We start from the raw sequence: 24,287 nt of genomic DNA, 5'->3' as shown, positions 1-24,287 counted from the left end.
ATCTCTGACCATGGCCACTTTTAAGTCTGGTCATTTACAGTTACTGTTTTACTCTGATGATGTTGCAAATGTGTTTCATATTCAAAGTTATTCATAGAAAACCTCAAAGTATAGGTTTCTGATAATCTTACGATCCTAAACTGATCCTAAACTGAACTAAGAATTTCTAAAACTAGAGGGAAAACTGGATTTAAGCAGAATGAAAATTAAGAACATGAGACTCAATGAAGTGAGGAAGTAATTGTAATTTTTATGACTTTCTGTTTATTTTTTAAATTTTTAAGAAATGTTTTATTTCTGAGACAGAGAGAGAGAGAGCACGCCAACGTGCACACACACCCGGAGAAGGAGCAGAGAGAGGGAGACAGAGTTTCCAAAGCAGGCTCCACACTGACAGCAGAGAGTTCATTGTGAGCCTGGAACTCATGAACTGTGAGACCATGACCTGAGCCAAAGTCGATGCTTAACCAACTGAGGCACGCAGGGGCCCCATGACTTCTGTTTAAAATGTTGCTGACTCTTTAAAAAAATGCTTTGTTTTTCCAATTAAAAAAAAATTTTTTTTTCTCATAGGGTGAGAAACTCACTGGTTGGCTCTTGATCTCACCTCAGGTCATGATCTCACATGGTTCTGGTTCTGCACTCACAGCACAGAGCCTGCTTGGGATTGTCTCTCTCCCTCTCTCTCTGCCCCTCCCCCATTTTTGTGAACACTCTCTCTCAAAATTAATAAACTTAAAAATATTTTTTCTCTTAAGCTTACTGATTTACAGCAATTTGATAAAATATACCTTTGTGAACAAATTGAAACATTTATCTTTTGTTCCTACCTAATGTCTCCAGAATTCAGAAACTGTCAGATGAATGTTCTTATATATTTTTTTTAAGATTAAAAAAAAAAAATTTAAAGATTTTATTTTTAAGTGATCTCTATACCCAACATAGGGCTCAAATTCACAACCCTGAGATCAAGAGTCTCATGCTCCACTGACTGAGCCAGCCAGTCGCCCCGAATGTTCTTATATTTTACTTTTTTACAAGTTATTTATTTATTTTGAGAGAGTAAGCTTGTGTGCAGAGGAAGGGCAGAGAGAGAGGCAGAGAGAATCCCAAGCAGGCCCCACACAGTCAGCACAGAGCCTGACATGGGTCTCAATCCCATGAACCATGAGATCATGACCTGAGCCGAAATCAAGAGTCAAAGGCTTAATGGACTGAGCCACCAAGGTGCCCTTCAACTGATATTCTCACTGCACTTATATAAATGATCAGGCCAAGGTGTTTTGAAACTAGACTTATTTAGCAAATAGATTAGTATTAATTAGGCTATCTTTGGTAGAATGAGGGTGATTATAGAGAGAAAATATGTTTCAATAACACACCAAGTAAATATTAGATTCTAATACTGTTTCTTATAAACTAGACCAGATCCTGATTTCTTCTAGTTTTTTCCAATGCCTGGCTACCGTCCTCCAAAGTAACATTTCTGAGTCTTTTCCCATCTTTCTGAGTTGGATACATTTGAGAACTAAGACTATCCTTTCTCCTGAAGCCCTGCGAACTAAATAGGAATGACTTAATGTAAACTTCAGAGAAATCTCCACAGTAGCTCCCATACAGACAACCTTTATGCCTGTTGCTCTGTGGGCCTTTCACAAAGATCACCACAGGCCACCTGGCTGGCTCAGTCAGTGAAACAAAGGAGTTTTGATGTCAGGGTGGTGAGTTCAAGTCCCACATTCAGTATAGAGCTTACCTAAAAAAAAAAAAAAAGAAAGTAAGGAAGAAAGAAAGAAAGAAAGAAATTAGGTTTCCATAAGTATGTAATTCTAACAGAAAGAATGTCAAATAAACTTCTCTTTAAAAAAAAAAGAAAAATGAAAAAAGATCACTACAAACACTTGAACTATAAACCGAGAAAATCTATCAGACTGCCACCACCTGCTGTCACTCTATCCACAGATGATTCAGGCTTGACATCTAGAAATCTCAACTGGATACCCTCAGAACTCACAAACTGGTTTATAATTTGATCCAATCATTAACCATTTTTTTTCTTTTGTTTCCATAGAAATGCCTCTTATTTAAAACCTGATTGCTTAAACCATAGGCCCAACTTTGAGAACACAGCTGCATCACTGTCTCCTGAAATGGGTCTAACTGAACTGACTTATTGCAAGGACTGGTCCACCAAGACAGAATGATCTACCTGCTCAACTTTTATACGTGAAGCTTAAGGGAAGTGTCAGAGGAGGGAACTACAGGGGCCAAGGGCAGTACGCTCCAAGATGGCCCACTCTGGCATGAACATTATTTCGAGTCAAAAGCAATCAAAACCCAGCAGGGTAAGGAAAAACTCTTTATCCCCCCTCAACTGCCTGCTGGTACCAGAAAGACAGCTATTTACAGAGATTCCTCTCTACCTAAGAAACTTATCCACATAATAAGACAACTTTGTTTTTTTTGCAAAACAAAACTCCTCTCACCTTTCTGTTAATAAGTTTTTCTCCCCCTTTGTATCCTCAGACCCCTACCCTGCTCCTGAGCTCATATAGCCTCATGTTGCTTGACTATCTTTGGAATTTCCATGTCTGTGGATTCCCCCATACCTATGGAGTTAAATTTGATTTATTCCTGTTAATCTGTCTCATGTCAGGGCACCTGGCTGGCTCAGTCAGTGTAGCATGTGACTCTTGATCTTGGGGTCATGAGTTCAAGCCCGACACTGGGTGTGGACCTTATGTAAAAAAAAAAAAAAATTCAATCTGTCTCGTGTCAATTTGATTCTTAGTCCAGCTAGAAGGATCTTGAAGGGCAGAAGAAATTTTTCCTCCCTGACACAACCTTTCAAATTTACTCATAATATCCTTAGCTTGGCTAAAAATGTAGCTTTCTTATGTAAGTCTGCTCTGATCTAACTTAACAAGCTTCCATATTCTAGGTGGAAGCTGGGAGGAGGGACAAGATCAAGTTCAATTTATTTTTTATTATTTTTTAATGTTTTTTTTTTTATTTTTGAGAGAGAGAGGGAGCATGAGCATAGGAGGGGTAGAGAGGAGGCACAGAATCTGAAGCAGGCTCCAGGCTCTAAGCTGTCAGCACAGAGCCCAACGCGGGGCTCGAACTCACACAAATGGCTCATGACCTGAGCCAAAGTCAGATGCTTAACTGACTGAGCCACCCAGGCACCCCCCAAGTCCAATTTATTAACCTCAATTCAATCCTATAATTTAAAATGTTTTTGTAGGTGAACAGTCTCTACTTGGATAACTCTGTTAAGAACTCAACCTCTAAGATTTCTACCCCTCCCTAAGCACCTCTCCAAGAAGACATCCAGGTGTGAGAGGGAGTGTGGCTTTCATGACCTCAAAATGGCAAAGGGCAGATGTTAATCCTCCCAAAGAAAAGCACAATCCAGACCTCACCCCTTCTGTCTTCTGCTTTCCCAGCAACCTAGCTAACCTACTTTCTGCCCTAGTACTTTAACCTGGGAGGAGATCGGGACAGTTGTGTCTTGTGACTTCCCTCCCAGACTCTACTCCCCTTTTCCCCTATAACTGACCCAGAATTGCTTTTCCCTTCATTCTTTACAGCCTGGAGTGTCTCCCTTCCATTCTACACTCAGGCCCTATGTATTAAAAAGGAAGCTTTGTCATTTGGAAATCCCTTTCTCCAAAAAGCTTGGGTTTTATGTACATTGTCTTACTAAAAAAAAGTGAAGAAAATCAGCTTTGAAATTCAAAGCGGATGAATGGCCTCTCTGTTATGAGCAGCACCTGTCTGTCCTTTCTTTCTTGGGACAGTAAGCTTGATGACTCTATCAGAAGGCTAACAAGAAATAGGATTTAAAGGGGGGAATCAAAATGCATTGACATAATTCCTATAAAATATGTTCCCCAGAGAGGTGAAATTGCATGAACTAAAGAAAGGAGATTCATTTTCTTGAAAGGCTGGTGAGATTCATCTCCTTTTCTTCATAGAGACAAAGTTTAACTTTGAAAAACATGACCGTAATGAAAATATAGGATGATTACGTGTCACAGGTTTTATGCATTAATGAAGAAGGAAGGAGGATGATAAATCTGGGACAAAGGAGAATTTGAAAGACAGAGATTTATATGTTCAAAAAGGGAAAGCATGCTAAAATAAGTTTGCTAAATTAGAAGCAAAATAGGACCATAAAACCAGAAATTCTGCACAGAAATCTTTTGCATCTCTCCTGGACAAAAATCTACAAGTTAACATGTCTGAGCTTTAATCAAGCAACAGTGCATTCCTCTGAAGAACTAAATAATCCTTGGGTGGGCCTATTAGATAAAGACCTTGAAATAAAGCTTTAGTCCAACATTCAAAGGACAAGCAGTCATCCTTTTGCTTTTGTTCCAAGTGTTGGGTAATTTTTCTTCACATTATCAAGTGTTGCATACACTCCACCCACCTTAACAGATACAAACTCAGTATGGTGGAAGCTGATGAAATAAAGAGCCACGAATGGATTTATAAAGAGTCTACAGAAATAAAACATGTGGCTTAAAGCAAGGCCAGTTTTTGGCCTTAGAGACACAAATGAATAGGTATCTTTAAAAACCTAAAATGGTGATGTTGCCCCCAACCTACAGATTTTAGAGATATCTTATTACTCACAAATTACCCTTTCCTTAGCATCATAATCTAGATATATCTAACTGGGTATAAATGATTCCATTACCAAAGCAGATTAATCAGGTTAAATGAAACCATAAGGGCATGTGATGATTTTTAAACGATAGGTTACATAAGTTACCACAGCCCACTTAACATATGCTATCCTATTAGTTTACCACAGTGACAAACATGATTTCATCAGTAATGCATATTCAGAGTTGGCTTACCTTTAAGGATTTTAGCACAGTTCACATATAAACCACTCTCCAACTGAAAGTAGTTTCCAAAACAGATCTGGTTTTTAAAAAGTTCATAACCGCTCATTTTTAATCTCATCCTCGCCATTCAGATGATTATTGAAGTATCCTCTTGATTACAGACCAATGAAAGAAAATGAAGATTATAAAAGAACAAAGTCTATCTTGACTAGCAGTTTCCCCATGGAATTTTATTTTCTGAGTAGAGCACTAGATCATCTGATTAAAAAGCTCAAATTTTCTGAAACTTTCTATTGATGTCTATGGTGTGTAACATGAGCACGTTTCCATATTAAGGTTATTCAGCTGTGGAAAACACAAGAACTCATTCAAAGCTTTTCCTTTAAAGGTTGAAGAAACCTAAGACCACATGTTGGTGCAGCAATGAGAAATCTTTAAATGTCTGTCAGCAACTGGTCGGCATTGGGTTTTGTTTGGTTGGTTTGGTTTTTTTTTTTTCTTTTTTTTTTCCTTTTTGTCCTGCAGGAAAGCAAAGACAAACATTTCAAAAAGCATTGTAACTTAAAAGAATGACCAAAGCTAAGAAATTTAAGTAAGCGTGTCACAAACACAGGAACATGGATTTTGTTGGCTAATCCAAATAGATAATTAATCATGTTCCTGACAGTGTGGAATGCAGATTTGCCTGCTATTTGCAGAAACATTAACAAGCAGGCCAAGGGCTTTCTTGATTACTGGAAACTGGAGTGGCTTGAGGAGCTGTAAGTCAGTGATTTCAAGATCTACAGATTTTTTGGACCAGTAAAATTTCAAAATAATGTTGAAGACCAACATGGTGTTAACTTCTTATTTAGCCAAATAATATTGGGGGAGATATCTTAATATTTATAATTGATATCCAATTATAAAATAGCCTTAAAAAAACAGGTTGGGTTTTTTGGGTTTCTTTTTTGAGGCTAGTTCATAAATGGATTCACCAGTAGATTTGGGGGTCAAGATATCTTTAAGGTAACCTTAATTTCTTTCCCAAACCTTGCCTTAGTGACTAACAAGCGCATTCAAGTACCTGCCATCCATGACTGATCAAAATGAATGCTACTCCTGAGACAAGTGAATGTGACAGGATTAGACTTTGACTCTAGATAGGGTCTTGGTTCTTGAGAATTCCTCCTTAGGATCATCCTGTCTTGAGGATTTTTTCAAATGGTGAGGAGATGGGAGATGTAAGCATTAACCAAATTCTGACTGAGTCATGTATTTGGCTTTCTTCTGATCTACATGACCTTAAAACAAAAATCAAGTCAAATTCCTTGAATGCCTATTATTAAGAGTGTTGTGCTGAGCTTTGGGGCAAGATTTCTCAAACTTAAGTCTTAATAAATAGAGCCTGAGAACTTTCCAAAAGGGCAGACTTCTGGGTTTTGGTGCCATAGGTTCTGAATGAAGTTGAGATGGCAGCCCTGTAATCCCAATTTTTAAGAAGCATAATGTGATTTTGATGCACCTGGTCCATGGACCCCCATCTTGAGAAATGTTCTAGGAACTCTGAAGAAGTAATACTTCCAATTTCAGTAGTGGCACACTAGCTAATTCTGATCACCCTTCCTGCTGAACATAATTTACTAAAAATCTTCTTAGAAGCATCAAAAAGCTAACAAAATGGGAATGCAAGCTGGTGCAGCCACTCTGGAAAACAGTATGGAGGTTCCTCAAAAAACTAAAAATAGAACTACCCTACGACCCAGCAATGGCACTACTAGGTATTTATCCAAGGGATACAGGTGTGCTGTTTCGAAGGGACACATGCACCCCCATGTTTAGAGCAGCACTATCCACAATAGCCAAAGTATGGAAAGAGCCCAAATGTCCATCGATGGATGAATGGATAAAGAAGATGTGGTATATATATATAATGGAGTATTACTCAGCAATCAAAAATAATGAAGTCTTGCCATTTGCAACTACGTGGATGGAACTGGAGGATATTATGCTAAGTGAAATTAGTCAGAGAAAGACAAATATCATATGACTTTACCCATATGAGGAATTTAAGAGACAGATGAACACAAGGGAAGGGAAGCAAAAATAATATAAAAACAGGGAGGGGGACAAAAACATAAGAGACTCTTAAATATGGAGAACAAACAGGGTTACTGGAGGGGTTGTGGGAGGGGGGGATGGGCTAAATGGGTAAGGGGCACTAAGGAATCTACTCCTGAAATCATTGTTGCACTATATGCTAACTAATTTGGATGTAAACTTTTAAAAATAAAAAATAAAATAAAAAAGCTAACAAAACATTCACAAATTACTAGGATCAGATCTGGAAGAAAATGGAAATGCAGAAGGGTGAGCCTGGCCATTTTCAAACATGTTTACCTTAGGGTCATTAGCTGATCCTGAAGAGACATTTGAGAGGGTGAGCTGTCTGTTAGGCAAACTTATGGGATTAGGGAGACAAAAGTCAGATCAGGACCTGACAAACGTGGACACCTGATAAACCACACCCTGTTCCACATGCACACAGTCCCCTACGAGTAAGGGTGAACTGGAAGTGGCTTGCTAAGAAAATCTCAAATCTTGAACTTGAACTAAAGTGATCCTGGAAAAAGCAAATGGCCATTCTCTCTAGAAGAAACATCAAACTGGGCATCAGTTTTTTCTACAAATAATTTTTCTAGCACATAGTCAAAGATAACTAAGTCTTAATAAGAGATAAAAAACCATGAGCAAGAACCACTAGAAAAAATTAACAGCAAAACATGGGTAAGTTTAAATGAACATTGACTATGAAACTGTTATTATGATGTCCTGTGGAAATAGATATTTAAAATGCATGACAATAATAGCATAAAAGTTTAGGAGGGGGTTAAATATTCTAAATTTCTCACATTTAGAGGGGAGGAAAGATATCACTTAGCATTAGATATTTATAAGTGAAGGGTACATGCTATAACTAGGATAACCACCAAAAGAATAGAAGAAAAGTCGAGGATATCTAAACTAAAAGAGACTTTAAAATTGAATGATGAAAATTACCAATCCATGGGCACCTGGGTGGCTCAGTCAGTTAAGCGTCTGACTTTGGCTTAGGTCATGATCTCATGACCTGTGAGTTCGAGCCCCCCGTCAGGGTCTGTGCTGACAACTCAGAGCCTGGAGCCCGCTTTGGATTCTGTGTCTCCCTTTCTCTTTGCTCCTCCCCTGTTCATGCTCTCTCTCTCTCTCAAAAATAAATAAACATTAAAAAAAATTAAGAATAAAATTATCAGTCCAAAAAAAGTCAAGGAAGAAAAGAAAATGGAACACAAGACAGGAAAAGTGTCTAGGTGCCCCTGGATTGCACTTTGGGTTGTCTCCTGAGGGGAGAGATTAATGTATTCTATGTGTGTAAATAAAGGTATGCATGGGTATTTATTTAGATGGCCAGGGCTTTAGAAATGTCAAAGTTTGCTAATTGTTCCCTGTGTCCATTATCCCTTTCTACATTTTAGTTACAGAGCCCCTGTGAGCGTGAGCTCATCACATGGCTGCCCACCAAGATACTACATTTCTCAGTCTCCCTTGAAGGTAGGTGTGTGGTCGTGTGACTGAGTTTAGATGAATGGGATGTGATTGAGCTCAAGTAATGTGTATTTATCTTTTTTTTTAATTTTTTAATGTTTATTTATTTTTGAGAGAAAGGGAAACAGAGCGTGAGTGGTGGAGTGCCATAGAGAGAGGGAGACACAGAATCCCAAGCAGGCTCCAGGCTCTGAGCTGTCAGCACAGATCCTGACGTGGGGCTCAAACCCACGAACTGTGAGATCATGACCTGAGCCGAAGTCGAGCGCTTAACCACCTGAGCCACCCAGGAACCCCAATGTGTATTTATCTTTATTAAAGATGAAGCTTTGGGGTGCCTGGGTGACTCAGTCGGTTAAGCTTCCAACTCTTGATACCAGCTCAGGTCATGACCTTGTGGTCAAAATCTGCGGTCATTAGATTCAGCCCCCAGTCGGGCTCTGAGCTAAGCGCCGAGCTTGCTTGGGATTCTGTGTCTCTTCTGCCCTTCCCAGAATGCGTGCACTCTCTAACTCTCTCAAAATAAATAAATAAATCAACATTTTTTTTAAAAGATGAAGTTTTCTTGGGGTGCCTGGCTGGTTCAGCCATTAGAGCATGCGACTCTCAGGGTTGTGAGTTCGAGCCCCATGTTAGGGGTAGAGATTACTTAAAAAATAAATAAACAAAAAAGATGACGCTTCTTGCCCTGATTTTTCCCACACCAATTGGGAAATGGCAATGATTGGAACAATCCCTTGGGTCCTAAGAGGCATGCCAAGAATGTCAGACCTCACTATCAGTCTATGTTCCTATATATCTTTATGGAACAGAGCTGCCCTACAGGCCCTGAACTGTTATATAAGAAAGAAAGAAACTCCTGTAATCTATAGCTATTGTACTTTGGAGTTCCTTTGCTACAGCAATCTTGCCTGTGTCCTAACACAGAGATGTGTTATGGAGTAACAAAGGTTAGTGGGAGAGGTGAGGGTGAGGAGGAAGCTGTTGTTGTGAGCCTTAATAGCAAGCTTAGGAGTCAGGCTTCAAGGGGATTGGTGAGGTGCAGCACTGCAGAGGGACCACCAGGTGGTGGTACTATTGGTGGTGGTGGGGAAGCTGATTAAATGGCTTCAGCCACCTCTTGTGATTTTTATAATTCTGTATCTCCAGAGATATCTTTCTCCAGAATTCCATGCCCTTATTTCCAAGGGCTGGCCAGACTTTCTCTCTGGAGGTCAAATAGGCTCCTCAAATTCAACATCACAAATCTTAGCTTTCCTCCCCAGAGAGCCTTTTCTTCTTCTTTGTGTTCCCTATTCTGGTTAATAATTGCTCCCTTCAATACCACTCTGCACTCAGTTGTCCTCACTAGAAACTAGGGTCACCCTTGATTCCTCCTTCATCATCACACAGAGTTTCTTATAGAGATAATCTACTTCCATTCTTTTTATTCATTTTGCTATTCTCATTGCATGAGATGTTTTGATTTGGGTCTCCATTATCTCTCACTTCAAATGTTGCAGTATCCTCCTTCCTAACTGATCTTTAATTCAGTTTTGTGTGTGTGTGTGTGTGTGTTTTTGTTTGTTTTTTAATTTGAGAGAGAGAGAGTGAGAGCATAAGCAGGGGAGAGGGGCAGAGGGGGAGAGAGAGAGAGAGAGAGAGAGAGAGAGAGAGAGAGAGAGAGAGAGAGAGAGAGAGTCTTAAACAGGCTCCAGGCTCAGCTGGAGCCCAATGCAGGGCTCCATCTCGTGACCCCAGGATCATGACCTAAGCCGAAATCAAGAATCGGATGCTTAACCGACTGAGCCACACAGGTGCCCCTCTAACTGGTCTTTCTCATGTTTCACATTGCTCTTAGGCCTATTTATCCAAAACAAGCTTGACCATGTCACTTCAACCTGTTTGTACACTTTCTCCCTTTTCTTATAAGCCAAGGAGCCCAGACTCAGTACAGATCTGGTCCCCTTTCAAACTCCTATCAAGCCCCTTAATATGCTGGGTCTGAGCACACTGGGCCTTGTCAGTGTCCTCTCTACCTGGAGTGTTCTTGTCCTGTCCTTACTTAATGGACTCATACTCAGCCTTCAAAACCTAGCTTAAGTATGACTCATTGGAAAATTTTTCCAGGATCCTCTGGCTTAGTTACTTAGTTATTCCCATCTCAATAACTGAAGTTAATGAATTAATTAAAGATAGAATACTAAGAACTCTCTCAAAATAAGTAAATAAACTGTAAAAAAAATTGGGGGGCACCTGGGTGGCTCAGTCAGTTAAGTGTCTGACTCTTGATTTGGGCTCAGATCATGATCTCACACTTCATGAGTTTGAGCCCCACATTGGGCTCCTCACTGACAGTGCAAAGCCTGCTTGCAATTCTCTTTCTCTCTTTCTGTCTCTGCAACCCCCCCACCATATGCTCACTCTCTGTCTCTCTCTAAATAAATAAATAAACAAACAAACAAGTAGACTTTAGAATACTAAGAACTGAATCCCAAAGAACACACCTAGCAAAAAAATACACAATTTCAGAAGTATAGAATTTTACAACAGGAAAAGGAACTTATAGATTTTACAGATTATTTTGATGTGTTTAGCATTTATTTATTTATTTATTTATTTATTTAAGAGAAGCACAGGGGAGAGGGGCAGAGGTTGAAAAAGAGAGAGAGAGAGAGAGAGAGAGAGAGAGAGAGAGAGAGAGACAATCTCAAGCAGGCTCCATGCTCAGTTCAGAACCTGATGTGAAGCTCAATCCCAGGACCCCAGGATCAACACATGAGCCAAAATCAAGAGTTGAACACTCAACTGACTGAGCTACCCAGGTGCCCTCTTTATTTATTTATTTTACAAATATAAATACCTTTAATGAAAGCCAAGGGCAGTCCACAGAGCCCCGACAGCAGCTACCAGAGCAGAGTAGGAGGCAGGGATGCAGATTATCTTAATGTGTTTATAGACGAAGTTTAGAGAAGTTACATGACTTTCCCAGGATCAGGCAGCAGAACTAGAAGACATAGGTTTCTGGTTCCATTTCTGATGCTGTTTTCCTACACTTTGCTGTGAAATTGTTAGAGAATAATTGAATAGAAAGGTTTGCGTGGAAGGTTGAGTTTAAAGTCTTGGGCATTTTGTCTTGTGGACTAGGTTGCATTTGGTATGAGATATGGAATGATGAAAATGTCAGTGTAACCTTGTCACAGAGATATTTATCTAAGTTATGGGCCATTTTCCCAGAGGGACAGATAGAGATCATGTGTACATACCAATGTGAACATTGAAAACCAGAGTATCCAGTTCAGAGGCTCTAACTACTTTTTTGACCCAGGGGCCCTTTCGATCTGGCTTCTAGAATAATGCTTTTTTAAAAAAATAAAAAAAGATTTTATTTCTAAGTAATCTCTACACCCATTGTGGGACTCGAACTTATAACCCGAGATCAAGAGTCACATGCTCCACCGACCAAGCCAGCCAGGAACCCCATAATAATGTTTTTGAATGCATAAAACATCAGACATAGGAATATTGCTATATGTACTTCTTCATTTAATCTACTGAATACAAGATCTAACAGCAGTCCGATAACTACCATGATTTTGAAGTAGCAATGAGCATAAACAATATTTTGATATCTGCAGCAGTCATGTGATATAAATGTATTTGTGATTTCTATTGGTGACAAGTCACAGGACCTGCTAACAGGACTGTGGTTTGATACTTAACATTTGTAGTTGAAGGAGACACTTTTGTTAGAAATCACTGAAAATGAAGAGGAAATGTTTTTCTCTCAGATTCACTGATCTGCTAAACCCCAGGTTGAGAACCCCTGGGTTAGTCCAATCTCTTCACTTTAAAGGTAAAGAATCTTTTATCTGCAATATGTAAAATGAGTTCAAATAAAATTAATTCAAAGAAAACCGTTGATGGAGTCTATGCAGTTGGCCTCTCTCAAATCAGCATACTTCCCTTAAGGAACTTGGAGTTAAAAAAAAAAAATACTTGGAAAAGTTGCCCTTAAACCATTTCAGCTTTTTTGAAGTATAATTGAAGTATAATTAACATATAATGTTACATTAGTCTCATGCATACAGCATATTGATTCAACAATTCTGTATATATACATACATATGTACGTGTATGTATATATATATGTATGTATGAGAGAGAGAGAGAGAGCAGGGGAGGGAGCAGGGGAGAGAGGCAGAGGGGAAGAGAGAGAATCTTGAGCAGGTTCCACACTCAGTGTGGAGCCAGACAGAGGGCTCGATCCCATGACCCTGGGATCATGACCTGAGCTAAAATCAAGAGTTGGACACTTAACTGAGCCACCCAAGCGCCACTGATTCAACACTTTTATACGTTATTCAGTGCTTGCCATAATAAGTATGGTCACCATCTATCACCAAACAGTGTTATTACAATATTATTAACTATATTCCCTATGCTATACTTTTCACCTTTGTGACTTGTTTTATAACTGCAAATTTGTATCTCTTAATCCTCTTCATCTATTTTGCCATCTCCCTCCACCCACCTCCCCTCTGGCAACCACTAGTTTGTTCTCTGTATTTAAGAGTATTATGGGGTTTGTTTGTTTGTTTTCTTTGTTCATTTATTTTGTTCCTTATATTCCACAAATAAGCTAAATCATATGGTATTTGTCTTTGTCTGTCTGACTTACTTCACTTAACATAATACCCTCTAGGTCCATCCATGTTGCCACAAAGACCATTTCTGCTTTCTGCTCAGGGTTCCTGGTCCCTAATGCCTGCTTGGTGCAAAGGCCCTTGGGGAAGGGGGGTTATAAGAACGATTTTCAACTTAGTATCTCAATGAATTATGGTGCCACCATACTAAGAACAAGAAATATGACACAATTAATTTTTGAATAAATGCCAATGAGTAGATAAATGATATATACAAATATCAAATCATTATGTTGTAGGCCTGAAACTAATATACTGTCATATGTCAATTATATCTCAATATAGAAAAAGGAATAATGTGACTATAGGTTTGGGATGCAAATTCACCTGAACTGTATTCTGGTTATTTTTAAAAAATACATTTTGTAGGGTGTGGAGTAAAGCTGTAAAATATTTTTTAAACCAAAGAATTGACTAAATGTGCCCAAACAACTTATTGGATTCATGTCTCTACCATTGATTTATAATGCCTCCTTTATCATGTATTAGATTATTAAATGTACTAGTATCTGCTTCTTGAGTATGTAATATGTAATTCTTTAATTCTTGTGCTACTCTACTCATGTGCTACACATAGGCTCATTTAATTGTATCTCTGAAATTTTGGACATTTGAACAACAATAATAATAACAATAAAATAATAATAATAATATTTAAAAAGATAATATTTAAAATATTAAATATTTAAAATAATATTTAAAATAATATTTTTAAATGCCCTGATAAAGAACAAAATACCTAGCCTTGAAGTGAACTGTCATTATCCCAAGATCCTGAGCAGCTGTGTTTTTCGAATCATTTTTGAGTACCACCAACAGTAAGAAATACATTTTTTCATTGGAACTTAGCACACACATGCATGCATACGCATATATGTGATTCAAAGAAAAGTTTCCCCAAACCGACTTCTCTCTTTTTTAAATTTTTCTTCCTCTTCTTCTCCTTCTCCTTCTCCTTCTCCTTCTCCTTCTCCTTCTTCTTCTTCTTCCTCTTTTTTTTAAGTATGCTCCACACGGAGCCCAATGTGGGGCTTGAGCTCTTGACCCCAAGATCAAGACATGAGTTGAAATCAAGATTTGGACTCTTAACCAGTGGAATCACCCAGGTGCCCCTAAACTGACTTCTCTTAGTAAGTGATGAGGCCCACTGATAACTTTTTTTTCTATGACATTCTATTCCATTCAAAGAAATCCTGGCCAGTGACCTGCTATTTATGACCAAAGATTAAATTGCAGCTCATAGCTTGATAAACATTGGACTGGATGAATTCTGACATTCTATGAGATATGTATGGATCACATAAATAAGTACAGTAATAGAGGGGGCAAATGTTTTCAAGATATGCTTTTGTTTTATTTGTATCTCTAACTCTTTATTTTGAGAAGTTTTTTATCTACAGAAAAATTTGAAATAGTAAAATAAATGCCCTATACCACTCACCAAGATTGACAATTATTTTACCACATTCTCTCTTTCCCAATACCCCCACATGTGTGTATTTAAGTTTATTCATATTATTTTTGCTAAATTACTTGAAAATAATTTGTAGATGTTATTTTTTAATTTTTTTTAAGTTTATTTATTTATTTTGAGATTGAGAGAAAGCAAGCAGGAGAGGGGCAGAGAGAAAGGGAGAGAGAAAATTCCAAGCAGACTCCACACTGTCAGCTCAGAACCCGATGCAGGGTTCGAACCCATGAACTGTGAGATCATGACCTGAGCCCAAATCAAGAGTCAGGTGCTTAACTGACTGAGCCAACCAGGAGCACAGGCAAACATTATATTTTATCCTGAAATATAATATTTTATTTCATTTATATTTTTTTAAGATTTTTTAATTTTTAAGTAATCTCTAACATCCAACATGGGGCTCGAACTCACAACTCCAAGATCAAGAGTTGCATGCTCCACCAACTGAGCCAGCCAGCCACCCCTGGAATATAACATTTTAGCCTGTATCTCTTGAGAGTAGGGATATTTTGCTCCAAAGTCACAATATTATTATCATATACAAGAAACTTAACAATGCAGCAATATTATCTAGTATATAGATCACATTCACATTTCCCCAGTTGTCCTTCAAATGTCCTTTATAGCTATTTTTCTCCCAACTCAGTATACAATCAAAGATCATGTAGTGACTCTTCCATATGAGACCCTAAACAAGAATTCCTGAACTGAGCCCAGTCAATTCACACAACAAGAGGTAGTTTTAGATCTCTTTCTCTATACGTAATCAAGAAATAATATACACACACACACACACACACACACATATATATATATAATTTATTGACATGATTTTAAGCTTACAGAAAAGTTGCAGGAATAGTACAATGAATTCCAAAAAGTCTAGAGTCACCAAATGTTAATACTTTGCTATATCTGCTTTATTCCTCTTTTAGTCTCTATCATTGATCTACTCTATCGTTATCTCTCTCCCTCCCTTGTTCTTTTTTTTTCCCCTAGTTGTTTCATTTTTTTTTTAATTTTTATTTATTTTTTAAATTTACATCCAAGTTAGTTAGCATATATAGTGCAACAACGATTTCAGGAGTAGATTCCTTAATGCCCCTTACTCATTGAGCCCATCTCCCCTCCCACAACCCCTCCAATAACCCTCAGTTTGTTCTCCATATTTAAGAGTCTCTTCTGTTTTGTCCCCCTCCCTGTTTTTATATTATTTTTGCTTCCCTTCCCTTATGTTCATCTGTTTTGTCTCTTCAAGTCCTCATATGAGTGAAGTCATATGATATTTGTCTTTCTCTGACTAATTTTGCTTAGTTTAATACCTTCTAGTTCCATCCACATAGTTGCAAATGGCAAGATTTCATTCTTTTTGATTGCTGAGTAACACTCCATTATGTGTATATACCACATCTTCTTTTTTTATTTTTATTTTTATTTTTTTTTAGTGTTTATTTATTTTTGAGACAGAGAGAGACAGAGCATGAACGGGGGGAGGGTCAGAGAGAGAGGGAGACACAGAATGTGAAGCAGGCTCCAGGCTCTGAGCTGTCAGCATAGAACCCAATGCGGGGCTCGAAATCACAGACCTTGAGATCATGACCAGAGCCAAAGTCAGAAGCTCAACCGACTGAGTCACCCAGGCGCCCCTATACCACATCTTTTTTATCCATTCATCTATTGATGGACATTTGGGCTCTTTCCATACTTTGGCTATTGTTAATAGTGTTGCTATAAACATGGGGGTGCATGTGCCCCTTCGAAACAGCACACCTGTATCCCTTGGAGTATGCCTAGTAGTGCAATTGCTGGGTCGTAGGGTCATTCTATTTTTAATTTTTTGAGGAACCTCCATACTCTTTTCCAGAGTGGCTGCACCAGTCTGCATTCCCATAGTTGTTTCTGAACTAAGAGTTAGCAGTAGTATGATGCTCCTTTATCCTTAAATATTTCAGTCTGTATTTCATAAAAATAAGAAATTCTCTTATGTAACCATATACAGTTTAAAAAACAATTAACATTTATACAATGCTATAGCCTAATCTCTATACTAGATTAAGATTTCATCAACTGTCCTAATAATGTCTTTTATAGCAGAAAACAAAGCCTCTAAAATTCCAAGATATGCAGTTGCCTTCAGTTATCTTGCCTCTTTAGACTTTTTAAATCTGGAACACTTTCTGAGTCTTTGTATTTCATGACCCTGACATTTTTCGAAAAACTCAAGACAGTTATTTTGCAGATGGCCTTCACTTGCAGTTTGTCTCGTGTTCCTCATGGTTAGATTCAGAGCATGCATTTCGGGCTGGCATGACCGTGAGGCCCGTGAGGTTGGTTCAGGCTGGTATCTGCCAGTGAGTAAAGTTACTGCTTTCACCTTTCTAATTAATAAATTTTGTTTAAAGAGATACCTTGATACTCAGTAAATATCCTGTTACTATCCAAACTTTCTCCTGCTGGTTTTAGGACTCACTGAGGATTTTTTTTTTTTTTAAGATTTTACCTTTAAGTAATCTCTACACCCAACCTGGGGCTCACACTCACAACCTCAAGATCAACAGTCATGTGCTCTACCCACTGAACCAGCCAGGCACCCCAGGACTCATTGCCTACATCAGTTATTATTATGACAATGGCCAAATGGCCAAATGGTGATTTTTATATTTCCATCATTCCTTTACATTTATTATCTGCCTTGCTATAGTAGGGAAGATTTTCTCCTCTTATTTATTTGCTTGGGTTTGTTGTTGTTCATTCATTTAAATGTGTAGTCATAGATTCTTACTTTATTCAATAAATTATAACCCTTGGGGCACCTGGGTGCCTCAGTCGGTTAAGCATCCAACTATGGTTCAGTTCGTGGTCTCACGGCTCGGTTCATGGGTTTGAGCCCCGCATCAGACTCTGTACTGACAGTGCAGAGCCTGCCTGGGATTCTCTGTCTCTGCCCCTCCCCCACTCGCGCAAGAGATCTTTCTCTCTCTAAAAAATAAAACTTTAAAAAACACTAAAAAATAAATTATAACCCTTAGTGTTATTTACATTTATGCTCAAATTTTTCCAGAGTTTTTCAAAATGGCTTCTGTGACCTTTTAACATGTCCCCACCATGTCTTGAGCACTTCCTTACTTTTTGGCACAAGATGATCCAGGCTTATCCTGTATTTTCCTTGCTCCAGTCCTAAAATCAGCCATTTCTCCAAGGATCCCTAGTTCTTTTTAGTGGAGAATGTTATTTAGAAACCAAGATCTGGGTTCTGGGTATGTTTAATTTTGTTGGGATTTGATTACTTCTAGACCCTCTCAGCAGACAGAGCTGGGAAATAGATACATGTATGTACATATACATACGTATGCATATATAACACATGTGTATTGAATACATACATAACATTCATACATATCTATATCATTTCTATTTCTAGCTGTCTCTACGTATTAAAACTGATACTTCTGGTTCCAATCCAACACAGCAGTTCCATAATTGTAACTACCTTCTCCAACAATGAAAATCTGGATCTCATCATTCACAATATATTGACTTATTCAGTTAATCCTAGAATGCATAGACAGTAGTTTCAGAATTGTGATCTCATGCCTATGCTAAAAAAGCTTTCTTACTAGAGTGCAGTATTTGTTAAGAGTTCATTTTCCCTTTAGCCTTGAGAGCTTGTGGTCCAAATTCTGGGTATCAAAATTACTTTGATTAATACCTCCTTCCCCGATGTGACTATGTTATGCATTTGAAAAGTGCTTCTGTTTATTTGTTGTATTCAATTTTAAGATCCCCTAAATTGTTATTTTAAGCCACTAAATTCAGCAATGGATAACCAGCAACCATGGCACCATATCATGAGACACTTGATGTCAGTTTGCCCCATTATCATTAACGAAAAGTTGAATCATTTGGTTAAGGTCTCATGTACCAAATCACTCCATTATAATTATTCAGTAATCTGTGGGGTGTCTTATCTTTTTTCTTTAGTAAGTCTTGATACATGAACTTAAGACCGCCATAACTACAATCGAGGGACCCTACTTCAGAGTTACATTTTTCTCTTTGGAAATGCCTTCCTTAATACCATAGGAATACAGAGAGAAAGCTAGCACCTATTGACTGATTACCCAGCAGGTGGACTCCACAGCTTGCAGAGAAGGTGGAAACCCAGCTGTGATGAAAACACTTAATTCTATTTGTAGTTCAACAGAGTCTGTGCTTGAAACAGAATGCTACAAACTGTAGGTTTTCCAACTTGTGATTCTGATCCCAAATCATGAGATTTGGAGAAAGAAAAGAAGCAAAAAGCAGTCTTTTTATTTTAGGCTTTTCATAAGGAGCTCGGATTGGAAGCCCACTGAGAAAGAAGTCTATTAAGGACACTGCTTATCACTTTCAGAGTAACACAGTTGTTTCCTAGTTAGGACAAAGGTCCCACCATGTAAAATTAGTCTGTTCATGTTGCTTTCTTGGTTAAGTCTTTTGATTTCTGCTTTTAAATATATCGTCTGATCATATACAAGCAATTAAATCACAGTCCTTTTATATTCCAAACTTACAAACATTCATGGCTAGGGACACCTGGGTGGCTCAGTCAGTTAAGCATCTGACTCTTGATTTCGGCTCAGGTCATGATCTCACAGTTTATGAGCCCTACATTGGGCTCTGCACTGATGGCATGGAGCCTGTTTGGGATTCTCTCTCTCTCTCTCTCTCTCTCTCTCTCTCTTTCTCTGCCCCTCCCCTGCTTGTGTATGCACTGTTTCTCTTTCTTTCAAAATAAATACACTTTTAAAAATTTAAAAAACACAAATGTTTATGGCTATATCTCTGGTGCCTAGGATGGCACTTAGTAGGGGTTGAGTGTGTGCATACACGCATAAGTGAATACATGGGGATTCTCATTCTTTTATTCATACCTTATAGATTTATAGCCTGCCCACTGTCCTGTTAGATGCCAGGAATTACTGCAGGCATTGAATCACAAAGGTTAATAAAATACAGCCCCTGCTTCAAGGGCTCACAGGCTAGACAGAAAGAAACCTAAACAGTGAATTATAAAACTTGGGAGGGGGCAGACACTGATAGAAATATGCACTGGGTTTGTTGTTGTATTTATAATGTATTTATTATAATACACTGTCCATGTATTCACAGTTTAGACTCATCGAAGTATTATTCATGGGGAAGTGCAAAAAAAGAAAAACCACAGCATCTCAGCAAGCAGCACAAAGAACATATCACAATTCTAGAAAAGACAGGTGGAAGACACCACAGTCTTGTATACATATTTATCAACGTCATCACCATCATCATCATTTTTTATTTTTTTATTTTTTTTAACGTTTTATTTATTTTTGAGACAGAGAGAGACAGAGCATGAATGGGGGAGGGTCAGAGAGAGAGGGAGACACAGAATCTGAATCAGGCTCCAGGCTCTGAGCTGTCAGCCCAGAGCCCAATGTGGGTCTCGAACTCACGGACCTCGAGACCATGACCTGAGCCGAAGTCGGACGCCCCACCAACTGAGCCACCCAGGTGCCCCCATCATCATCTTTTAAAAGGATTACTTGAATTAGCTGACGAGTACCTGGGGTAACCAGTGTTGCTAAACTGTTTCAGAGTAATGCACTTTTATAGGAACAGGGAAGAGAGGGGTGAGAAAAGGCCTCCTGCAGTTAACCTGAGTTAAAATTGTAAAATGCTTTTATGAGATTTTTCTTAGTGTAAATTGTAGTTTTAAAAATGAAGACAGTTGGAGAAGCACCTGGATGGCTCAGTTGGTTAAGTGACGGACTTCGGCTCAGGTCATGATCTCACGGTTCGTGGGTCCGAGTCCCGTGTTGGGGTCTGTGTTGATAGCTCAGAGCCTGGAGGCCGCTTCGGATTCTGTGTCTCCTCCTCTCTCTATCCCTCCCCTGCTCGTGCTCTGTCTCTCTCTCTCTCTTTGTCTCTCAAACAAATAAACATTTAAAAAATAAATAAATAAAATAAAAATAAACACAGTTGGAGGGCACCGGGGTGGCTCAGTCGGTTGAACATCCAACTCTTGTTTTCTGCTCAGGTCATAATCCCAGGGTCATGGGATCGAGCCTTGCATCGGGCTCCACATTGAGGTGGAGTGTGCTTAAGATTCTCTCTCTCTCTCTGCCCCTCTCCCCCACACACGCTCTCTCTCTCTCTCTCAAAATAAAAAAGAAAAAGAATAAAATTTAAAAATGAAGACAGAAAAAAAAATTAAGACCGGGTGCCTGGCTGGCTTGATCAGTGGAGCATACAACTCTTGATCTCAGGGTTATAAATTCATGACCCATGATGAGTGTAGAGATCCAAAAAAATAAAATAAAATAAAATAAAATAAAATAAAATAAAATAAAATAATAAAATAAAATAACCGCCCCCCAAAAAAGTTAAAAATGAAAGTCAAAAAAGAAAAGTATTTACAAATCATGCATAGGTCCACCCATACATAATGGTAAACATCTTTGTTTATATGCTTATTTTTCTAGAACATATACATTTTAAAATACACAAAAATAGAACCAGTCTGTATATTCTCTTTTGTGACCTGCTTGTTCTCACTTAACAATACTCTGTGAATATGTTTCTGCATCAACAAATATTCTATGATTTCAAAGTTAAGGGAAGCATATATGGAAAGAGTGAATGTTGGAATAAAATTGCCGACTAAGCTACAAAGTTAGATACAAATGCAACTATTAGTATTGTCATTTTTACCAGGGGAAATCATTTACAGTTCTGCTAGACAGAAAAAATCACACACAGTCTAATCCATCTTTTCTACAAGTTAACATGTATATGTGTAATTTCATGGAATCTGGGCCCTATCAATAGTAATTAGTAAGTTAAAGCTCCATTTCTCTAGATCTACACTATTCAACATGGTAGCCACTAGCCGTATGTGGCTGCTGTGCAACTGACAACCTGAGTTGTTGTTTTTTTTTATATCGTGCATGTGCCTCTCACCATAAATAATTGATTGATTTTTGTTCAAGTATAATTAACATACAGTGTTATATTAGTTATAGGTGTACAATATGATTCAACAGTTCTATACATTCTCAGTGCTCATCATAAGTGTACTCTTAGTCCCCTTTGGTTTTTAATTTTTTTAATGTTTATTTATTTTTGAGAGAGAGAGTGAGACAGAGTGTGAGAGGAGGAAAGAGAATGAGGGAGACACAGAATCTGAAGCAGGCTCCAGGTTCTGAGCTGTCAGCATACAGCCTGATGCAGGGCTTGTATCACAACCGTGAGATCATGACCTGAGCCAAAGTTGGACACTTACCTGACTGAGCCACCCAGGTGTCCCATCTTAGTCCCCTTTATGTCATTCATCCCTCCACTCACCTCCCCTCTGGTACCATCAATTTCTTCTCTAGAGTTAACACTCTGGGGTTTTTTTTGTTTGTTGGTTTTGGTTTTGGTTAGTCCCTTTTTCTCTTTGTTCATTTGTTTTGTTTCTTAAATTTCACATATGAGTGAAATTATATGCTTTTTTCTGATTGACTTTTTTCACTTAGAATTATACCCTCTAGATAAATCCATGGTGTTACATATGGCAAGATATCATTCTTTTTTATGACTGAGTACTATTTCATTGTATATATGCCACATCTTTATCCGTTCATCAATTGATAGATGCTTGGGTTGCTTCCCTATCTTGGCTATCGTAAATAATTCTGTAATAAATAAGAGTGCATATATCTTTTCAAATTAGTTTTTTCATTTTCTTTGGATAAATATTCAGTAATGGAATTACTGGATCATGTAGTAACTCTATCTTTAATTGTTTTTAATTTTTAATTTTATTTTTTTTAATTTTTGAGACAGAGAGCATGAGTGGGGAAGGGTCAGAGAGAGAGGGAGACACAGAATCTGAAGCAGGCTCAAAGCTCCAAGCTGTCAGCACAGAGCCTGACATGGGGCTCAATCCCATGGACCATGCCATCATGACCTGAGCCGAAGTCGGATGTTTAACGAACTGAGCCACCCAGGTGCCCCTCTATTTTTAATTTTTTGAAGAACCTCCATACTGTTTTAATTTTTTAAATTAAATTAAATTAAATTTTTAAGTTTTTATTTAAATTCTGGTTAGATAACATACAGTGTAATATTAGTTTTAGGTGTATAATATAGTGATTCAACATTTCCACACAACACTTGGTGCTCATGATGACAAGGCCACTCCTTAGTCCTCACCACTTATTTCGCCCATCCCCCACCACTTCCCCTCTGGTAACCATCAGTTTGTTCTCTATAGTTAAGAGTCGGTTTCTTGGTTTGCCTCTCTTTTTTTTCCCCTTTCCTTGTTTGTTTCTTAAATTCCATATATGAGTGAAATCATATGGTATTTGTCTTTCTCTGACTGACATATTTCACTTAGAATTATATTCTCTCTCTAGCTCTATCCATGGTGTTGCAAATGGCAAGATTTCATTCTTTTTTTTTTACAGATATTTTTTAAGTGTTTATTTATTGAGAGAGAGAGGGAGGGAGAGGGGAAGGGGCAGAGAGAGACCAAGCAGACTCCACACAGAGCACAGAGCATGACACGGAGCCCGATCCCACCACAACCGTAAGATCATGACCTGAGCCACAATCAAGAGTTCCACGCTAAACCGACTGAGCCATCCAGGTGCCCCTTCACTCTTTTTTATGGCTGAGTAATATTCCATTGAATATATATACCACATCTTCTCTCTCTCTCTCTTTTTTTGGCCCCCTCAGATCTAGGGTTAGGGTTAGGGTATGTGCCAGGGTGTGGGTCTGTGCCTGGTATCCTGTAGTACAGAGACCTCTCCAGAGGGTTAGGATTAGGGTAGGGATTAGGGGTTAGGGGTTAGGGCTAGGGTTAGGGCTAGGGTTAGGGTGTATGCCTGGCATCCTATAGTTCAGGGACCTCTCTAGAGAATAAACCCCAAACCTCTGCTGGAGTGAGAATAGACATGGAAGCCTTCTATCAAACTGAGACAAGGAAGGTTTTGGGGTTTTCAGAAATATTACCCATTCTTAAATGTTTGGGGTCTTCTCCAGAATAACTAGGCTGCTTTTCAGCTTTTCTTATCATGTGTTCAGGAAATGTTTTAAATTTTATTTTATTTTTTTATTTTTAATTTTTTAGAAATTAAATTTATTAATTTTAGCTTAATTTTAATTTTCAATTAATTAATTTTAAATTAATTAAATTTGGAAATTATTTATTTACTTTGAGACAGAAAGAGAGGCACAGAATCCCAAGCAGGCTCTGCCCTGTCAACGTAGATCCCCATGCGGGGCTTGATCTCACAATCCAAGAGATCATGACCTGAGTGGAAATCAAGAGTTGGACACTTAACGAACTGAGCCACCCAGGTGCCCCTAAATTTTATTTTAAAATTGAAATAGTGTAAACTATTTTTCCATTCCGTTCCATTCTATTCTTTTTGGGGGGAGATCAAACCATTTTATTCAAAGGCTTCGGGGAAAAGTCAAAGTGGAGTAGAAGGTGATCTACGTTCTCCGCTCAGCAGGAATCTTGCGAACCTCACAGTCGCCAAAAGCCCATTCAATTCTATTCTTTTGGTAGGACGACATTTCCCTTAAACTGTTGCAACTCATAGATATCGCTGCACTGTACTTCCTGGCTTTAGTAGGTGAGTCATCTCCAGTATTACACATAAACACATTATCACTCTAGTTAGGATCAGA

General features: G+C 38.3%; 1 protein-coding gene across 5 annotated transcripts in view; it reads left to right on the top strand.

Annotated features, from left to right (window-relative positions):
• MBTPS2 (membrane bound transcription factor peptidase, site 2) overlaps positions 1-24,287 on the top strand; it is a 101,059-nt gene that overhangs the window by 64,753 nt on the left and 12,019 nt on the right. For 4 of the 5 annotated variants that reach the window (XM_081793116.1, XM_081793114.1, XM_081793117.1 and 1 more), the window contains 3 exons: positions 2,111-2,345; positions 8,357-8,432; positions 14,115-14,241. The gene's annotated coding sequence lies outside the window, so the exon portion shown is untranslated. The remainder of the gene's footprint in view (positions 1-2,110; positions 2,346-8,356; positions 8,433-14,114; positions 14,242-24,287) is intronic. The other variant, XM_081793115.1, reaches the window with a different exon arrangement.

Source organism: Panthera onca, chromosome X (assembly GCF_046562875.1).
Source record: "Panthera onca isolate mPanOnc1 chromosome X, mPanOnc1 haplotype 2, whole genome shotgun sequence".
Taxonomy (NCBI): domain Eukaryota; kingdom Metazoa; phylum Chordata; class Mammalia; order Carnivora; family Felidae; genus Panthera; species Panthera onca.
This window is presented reverse-complemented; position numbering and strand designations above follow the sequence as displayed.